A 7,934-nucleotide genomic window follows, 5' to 3' on the forward strand; every position below is an offset into this window, starting at 1 on the left:
CAACTGCTCCTCAAAATTCTCATCCCACAATCTTTCTAAAAATGTTATGCTCACTTACGGAGAGAAAGAAGTTTTGGAGTATTTTCTGTCTTACGTGCCAGATATTGTGCAATAAAGGGTAAGTTCCTTGAGTAACCAAAAAATACAACTTTCATCAATGTAAGCTACATAGCAAGAAAATTAATTATACAGATTATCATTTTTATCTTTACATTGAGTCAGGAATGATGTGAATTAAATTTCAGAGGAATTCTACAACTTTTTAGTAATTGAAATAGTTTCTAACCACCTTATCTATCCATACACATATTTGTGCGTTTTATCCCAGATGGTTATGGCTGGAATAGAGTAAGTGTTCCCCATAGTATCTGGTAGAGTGCTGTGTTTTGGATTTGGTATGATTCCTATTGGCCTGCTTCTTGTAATAGAATCACAGATTCCTAGAATCATGTGTGTTGGAAGAAGTCCTCAAGATCATCCAGTCCAAACATCCACCACTACTCTGAACCCTAAACCACTAAACCACATCACTCAGTGCCAGGTTCAGATGCCTCTTGAACTCCTCAAGGGATGGTTACTCCACTACTTCATCAGACATATTATTTTAGTCCCTGACCACCCTAACAGTGAAAAAAAAAAATTCCTAATAGCTGATGTGAATCTGCCCTGCACAGTTTAAGGCCATTTCACTCTGGTCACTGTAGGCATGGCAGAAGAAACCACTCTTCACCTCACTTTTTATTACTTTATTTGTATTTGTACTATTGTATGTACTTGTTTTCAATTATTAAACTATTTCTGTCTCAACTCATGAGTTGTAGGGTTTTTCCCTTATTCTTTTCCCCATCCCACTGCATTCAGTGTCTCCTAACAGTTCTTTACTCAGTGGAAATGGAGACAACTTAGTGCATTTCAAAGAAGTAACAGATAAAAAGACGTCTTTAGTTTTAAAAGACACTTAAGTAAAACATGCTGGGGAATGTAAAAACATTGCAGAATCTGCACAGGAAAAGATTACCACACAATAGATAGAGTAGTACTAGGTGAAAAAAAAATATTTTGTATATTCTTTTTAAATTTGGGTTTAAGGACATGATAAGATCCCAGTAACTGATTGGTTAAACCAGCAGAACACAGAATATTGTGATGAGCACATAGTTACCTGCTTAACCCAAACAGTGATATTACGTGTGTATCTGTGCTTAAAGAGCCAAAATGAAACAAAATGTAGATGTGCCTTAGTCATCGCAACCATGAGAGAAGCAAAAGTCAGAAAAGATAGTTTCTGAGTACAGACATATTATTCCATCTTCTTCCCACAAAAGCTCTTGGGGTTGCCTTCTGCACTGAAGGGATAAAATGCAACAAAAGCCTTAGCCTGGCTCATAATTAGGTGAAAGAAAAATCCTTATCCAACATATTCCACACAACTTGGTTCAACTGCAGATTTTGCTATTACAAAAAATTGCAAAATCATGTGTTTAGCTGAATTGTCTACTGCTGCGCAATGAGAGCTTATTCCTTTGTAGAACTGGTTGCCAAAACAGCTTTTCAGCAGTCACAATTTCCTCAGACACAATAACTGACTCTGAAGACCCCATGTCACCACCACTGCTTGAGTGCACAGGCAACCTAATATCCAGAAACGTATCACTTATATAGAAAATCTGTTTTCTAAGTTTTTATTCTCTCAGATGACATCACATTTGGGAAGAAAAGATTAAATAATCTTTGATTTAATTTAAATAATTTTAATTAAATGTGTTTTGAACATTTATTTTCCAGCAACCCAGTCATGGCAACAGCTGTGCCAAATTATTGTCCTTTTTTTGGAGCATAGGGGGAACTGCTTTACCCCAGTCTGACCCAACACTCCCCTTCTGCTTCCTCCAAAGTTTGTGCCTGCAATGGGAAGGGGTATTAACACTCTACCTGTGACAGCAGCTCAGCAGACTGTCATGTTCAGAAGGATATTTTGAAAGCAGTTCATGCAAATTACATGCCAGCTTTTCGTCTTCAGTAGAAGAGAAAAATAAAGAGTATAAAAGTCTTCAGCAATGACAGTTGAAACAGTAAATATGAAAAGTTATCTGTCAAGATAGAAAAGATAAGCAAGGTGACAAAATGTAGAAGAAAGTAGTTTAATTCTCATGAACAAGGCACAGCTAGCAGTTATGGTTAATAAGTCAAAACCTCTGAATACCTTGGATGAAAAATATGCAAAGATAAAGAGCACAGTAAATCTTAGAAATTAGTAATACTAATGAGACTACAGAAACAAACATGATGCCATATTAAGAAAAGAAATAGAGAAATGAAATTTGATGGTGGGGGAAAATTAAATCCTCTTGTTAAAATCTAAAAAGACTGCATTTAGCATAAGGGAAGCAAATATTGAACACTTTTAGATATTTTCTGAGATTTTTCTTGTATGCAATTTGCATGAAACAAAAAGACAAATGACATTACCCTGGTAAACCTATACATGGGTTGATCATGATTTGATATTGCATAAGCTTGTTGAATGAGGGAGAACAGTAGAACCTCTCAGACATTTTCCATACCTTCTGAGAGGAAAAGAGAAAGCACCAAGGTACAGCCTTTGCATCAGCTGGGGGAAGAACACATTCTGTCTACAGGAGCGATGTGTGACTCTCCTTAAGAAAACTGTCTCAGGAATTAGGCTGTGGTGCTCAATTTATCGCAGCTAAACCTAAGAGACCATTTTTATAAAGATGATAAAAACTTCTTGCTCCATTTAGATGATGGAATAATAGATAGCCAAGTAATTTCATGCAACAGTCTTTTTCTTTAGAAATACTATCTCCAGAAAAACTCTTTGTGTCTAGATAAAAAAAGACTGTGAGGAAGACTCCTTTGGTTTAAAACTTTCCTTCTCTCCTCGGCTTTTTGATTAATTTCTTTGTTTCTCAGGGTGAGTTGGTGAAAAACCTTTTGCTATCAATCTTTATCTATCCTCCTACAGAAGAAGAAGGAATCAACACACTTTTATTTTTTTACTAAGTACAGGTAAATTTCTCAAACTTGTGAGGTCACTCAGATTTGTGAGTGACTCACAATTAAATGCTTCTCTTTTACACACACACATTATTTCCGTTATCTCAGTAACTTATCCCAAGGGAGGAAAGAAATCCAGTAAATTCTTTTAATTTGCGCAAATAGTTCAAATATCAGCAAAATTGATCAATAAAAAGGATCCAAGATATAGCTTTAACTTATCTTCCTCCTTCTTCCTTCTTCACTATAATTTTCTTTTTTAAAATTATTATTTAATTTTTCCTTATTGGAAATAAGAAAATGAAAGGATAACTGCAGTTCATTTTTAGTCCTAAAAATTGCTGAAAGTATAAGTCTGTGAAAAACATTAGCAAACTGAATGGTTTTTATATCATGCAGAATGCCTAATTTATTTCAGTAGTTCATTTTACCACTAGGTATTTTGCAACACTCCAACACAAATATAATATTTAATACATTCAAAATGTTTACAGGCTTGTATCCATCAGATTTTGAATTATTACTCTTTCCTCTGATTAAATATGCTATAAACCTTATTGGTTTCTTAAAGAAAAAGTTCAAGCTATGATAAAGGGAATGTATTTATAAATTCATATGAGTGCATGCGTGCAAATTAATTATGGCAGAATTTTTTAAACATTAAAATCTCTAATGTATCCTTTAGAAATGTTGCAGCTGGAATACATTCATATGAAGTAAACACATAAATTTAAGTTGAACTTGTTATTATTTAAGGTAGCTCAATTTAAGAGTAAAAAATTAATCAAAAATTAATTAAACCTCACAATATAAGAACGTTTTTTTCCTCCACACTGAAGTAATTTCATGCTCTATCAGCTGAAGTATCTTAGCCTCCAAGCTGAATGTTTTAATGCTTTCTCCCACACCGGAGAGTTTTCACTTTACAGAGGACAGAATTCCTTCTTCACTAGCCTGTATAGGTGATTTGGTATCATCTGTATTATCACCCAGCAGGATAATCGAGTCAATCCAGCACTGACTGCTTTTTTAGTACATTTTCACCCTCTTTTTCAAAGAGATCCTGAGTTTAAGATATATATGTGTGAGAAAATGATGCATACTCTCAACCTAGCACTGCATTCTTCATGATTTCATTGGTTTGCCACATTCATTCACATGAGCTCTTGGAGGTAGGCAGTTTGAAGCAGCCTTTACTTCTATACAAGTTGCTGTAGAATTAAGAGTGAAGAAATGAGCTCAAATGCAAAAAGAGACCTTTTATTTCAAGTATAGCAAATGCTAATGGGAGGATTAAAAATGAGTTTACTAAATACTCTAGATCAGAGAAAGATGAAAGTTGCATATTTTTGCATCTGATTTTTATTCTGAAATGGCTCCTTGCAATCTCCATCACTGTGTTCCAAAACTCTGAAAAAATAGAGATTCCAAAACTTTTTTTCTTACCATAGGATAATGTTCCTTGGTAGATTTAAGATTTTTTTCCTAAATAAACCAAATACAGGTAACTAAAAAAAACAAGACACATTCTATATCTAAAATATATGTGGTTAATTGCAGAAAACGTATTTACCTACAGAAAGTTTTCAAGGGCATATTAGAATTTAAAAAATTGTAGCATTCACTTCATGATAGTTAGAAATAGTTGCTGTACATGAGTGAATACATCTCTTTTTTAGAAATAATGATTAGTATGAAGGCAAATTCTTCTAATCTGCTTATATGTCTTTTAGTACTGGAAATACTCAATTTCAGGTTAAAAAAAAAATAAATATAGGGGACATTAAGACCAATTGAAGGACAAGTTAATCTAGGATGAATTGTCCTGGTTTTGAAATATTCAAAGCTTGTTATTTTACTGTGATTACTTTTAAGGAAGGAGTGACATGAACATGATTGTAAATGTCCTCTAGGAAGTTAATACATTTTGTAGGTTAGGATTTCTGAATCTTAACAGCTTAGATAAATATTCTTTTGGTTAGCATGCTAAGGAGAAGATATAACAGAAAACTTAATGTTTGGCTTTTTTTCCTGAATTGTGTATAGCTCTGTAACAGGCTTTGTGCTGCCTCCCAAAAATGAAGCTTTCCTTTAATTTTCAGTTTTTTTGGACTGGGCAGTGGCATCAGTAGCAAGACCATTATGAATCTGTTGCAAAGTAAGAGAGAAAATAAATATAATTTATTTTCCTTCATGGACCCAAGTTTTGAATATTTAAAAAAGCACCATCAATCAGAGAAAAGAAGAAAAATCAACATAAATTCTTCTCTTTGAACATCAGTCTCCTCCAGAGTTTTATGAATTTCCAAGGGAGGTCAGATGATCTGACTCAGACTGTAAGCAAAATGTAAATCTTCTAGTGAGGCCAAACCATCCAAAAATCCTAACCCATAAGAAATTGGTGTATTGAACAGCATATTTCTCAAATTTAATAGTGTTTGTATTCAAAATTATATCAAAAACTTTGTCTCTGACCATCATCCTAGGCCTCAGACTTAGTATCAGAAATGCTGCTGTCTCGATCAGCGTAATTTAGCCCATTTTATCTACAGCTCTCCAAACAGACTTGGGTTTTGGGTGTAACTTAAGATCTGCAGTTACTCACTAGTATGAATATACATTTTAGTCTAGTTGTGTGCTAAATCTGCCAGAACAAATGAATGACAAATACTGAGCACTGACCAGTCACAAGCCTTCAGCAAATTGCTAGATCACAATGAGGAAACATTAGAACGCAACATAAATATTTTTATGTATTGATTGCATAGTACATGCAATCAGTGCATAAAAATCTCTTTTAACATGCATCTAGTAAATTGCTCATATTATTCCCACCAAATGTGATATAAAACCTGAATAACCTCTCACCACTGTGACTGACACGCATTAAACAGGGTGCACATGATTGTAAATTATCTTCCTATTCATCTGCCCTGTAAAGTTTAAACCATCACATTTCTATCTTCCTTGTATAATGCAAAAGAGTAAAAAGTTATAGAATATTAAGAACTCCTGGTAAAGAAAACAAACCAAACTGAAAATTTTCAGTCACACTTTAAAACTTCCCATCCTCAAGAGTTGCAGTAGAAAAAGAACAACTGTACTAAAGGACAACAAGGGGAAACCAAGGTCCCTATTAAAACTCTTTCTCCAAAAAGCTCCTGAAGGGATGAGGGCTTTTATCAACTAAAAAGATGACAAGGGAAATGCAATAATTTATTTTAAAGTCATTATAGACAGGACAATAAACCGAAGAGGAGTGGATTACAGACTGCCCCTCAGAATATAGGGAAAGTGGGCATCAAAACAAGGTAACAGGAGGCACATTAAAAATAAAAAGGTGTATTTCCTTTAACATATAACTAGATGGTACCAGAGAGATATATGGTGACAAAAATGTGCATGAATTCAGAAAATAAGAAAACTAATAGTTAAAAAATAACTATTGTGAGCTATTCAATACAGAGAGATGACAACCAATTCATGAACCACTTGGTTTACAGCACCTGCTGGGAGCTGGGAGATCATAAAAAGGGAATGATCACTACATTCATGTCTCATTTGCTTTCATTGTTAGTCTAAATCTGTGTAGGCATACTATTTATTTTTCTGGTATATGTCATGTCCTACAATGTTTCTGTTCAAACGTGTCAAAAAATAGCAGTCAACAGAACTTTATATCCTCCCATGTACATGATCCTCCAGAATTAGGTGACTGCAGTAAACTCTGCCTGGGGCCTTTTCAAAGATTTTTTATCATTTCAGTTGCAGTTCTGTGCTGTACCCATCAGATAGACATACAAGTTTCAGAAACTCTGTCAGGATACAATTGTGGATCTCTGTATTGACATAAATATAAAACCACTAAAAAATAAATTGGATTGTTGTTCACCTTATTTTGCATGACCTAAGTGAAAAAAAAAAATTAAATTAAGAAATCAGATCAAAAGTACATACAAGAATCAGTATCTGAAGTCACTTACTGAAAATAAACTCATAGGGGATTTTAAAGCATAATCATTAAGCAGAGTCCAACATAGACTGTTCTAATGGCAAAAATTTGGTTTTTTTACTCCAGGCAGATGATGAAACCCAATTGTCTAACACAAGAATTTAATAGCAGCACCCTGTTAAGTCAAAACCAAAAATCACTTCAACAATGGTGTGAATTCACTAACTCATAAGATTACCAAATGGGACTAGATCTTGCAACTGACTATAGGATTTTTACTTTTAAGTTTTGCAAATCCTTTGACCTTTACAGTTATGAGTACTAAGCCATCAAAAAAAAAAAAAAAAAGAATATTCTGAGTGATTTTGCTTCCTTGGGAATATCTGAAATGCACCTCTTTTTCTCTATTTTGGTTTTGTTGTTTGTTGTTGGTTTGGTTTTTTTGTTTTGTTTTGTTTTTAACTTATAATTTGCAGCTAACACAAGTGAGTTAAAATCAGCAGAATCAGACAATGAAAATAAGAGCTGCCATCTCTCACAAGATCAGACCTTTATAGGTAGCATTGTGACTTTCCTTCAAAAGCTATAACAAATCAAATATAATGAAATGCTTTAACAGCATGATGGCATTTTCAGTTTCCAATCTGACAAAGCTACTGTCCAGTACATTCCAAGGTTTCAATATTACTGAAAGCACTTCACAATTCAAAATGCTCTCAAAAGCTTTCTGCAGAGACTCTGGCTAGATGTGAAGCAGTGAGCTGCTAAAGAACAGGGAAAAGAAATATGCAAAATCATTTGGCAGATAATTTTCTTCTCTGAGTGTATCAAGTCTTTTTAGGAACAACACAGGTATTAGCTGCTGCCTACTCATTCTTCCACCATGGAATTCTGCTTCTGCAAACTATATTACCAAATAGGGGAGGATGGCTTTCTCTTGGAAAATTAAAAAAAATTTAAGAAG

Source organism: Ammospiza caudacuta, chromosome 1 (assembly GCF_027887145.1).
Source record: "Ammospiza caudacuta isolate bAmmCau1 chromosome 1, bAmmCau1.pri, whole genome shotgun sequence".
Taxonomy (NCBI): Eukaryota; Metazoa; Chordata; class Aves; order Passeriformes; family Passerellidae; genus Ammospiza; species Ammospiza caudacuta.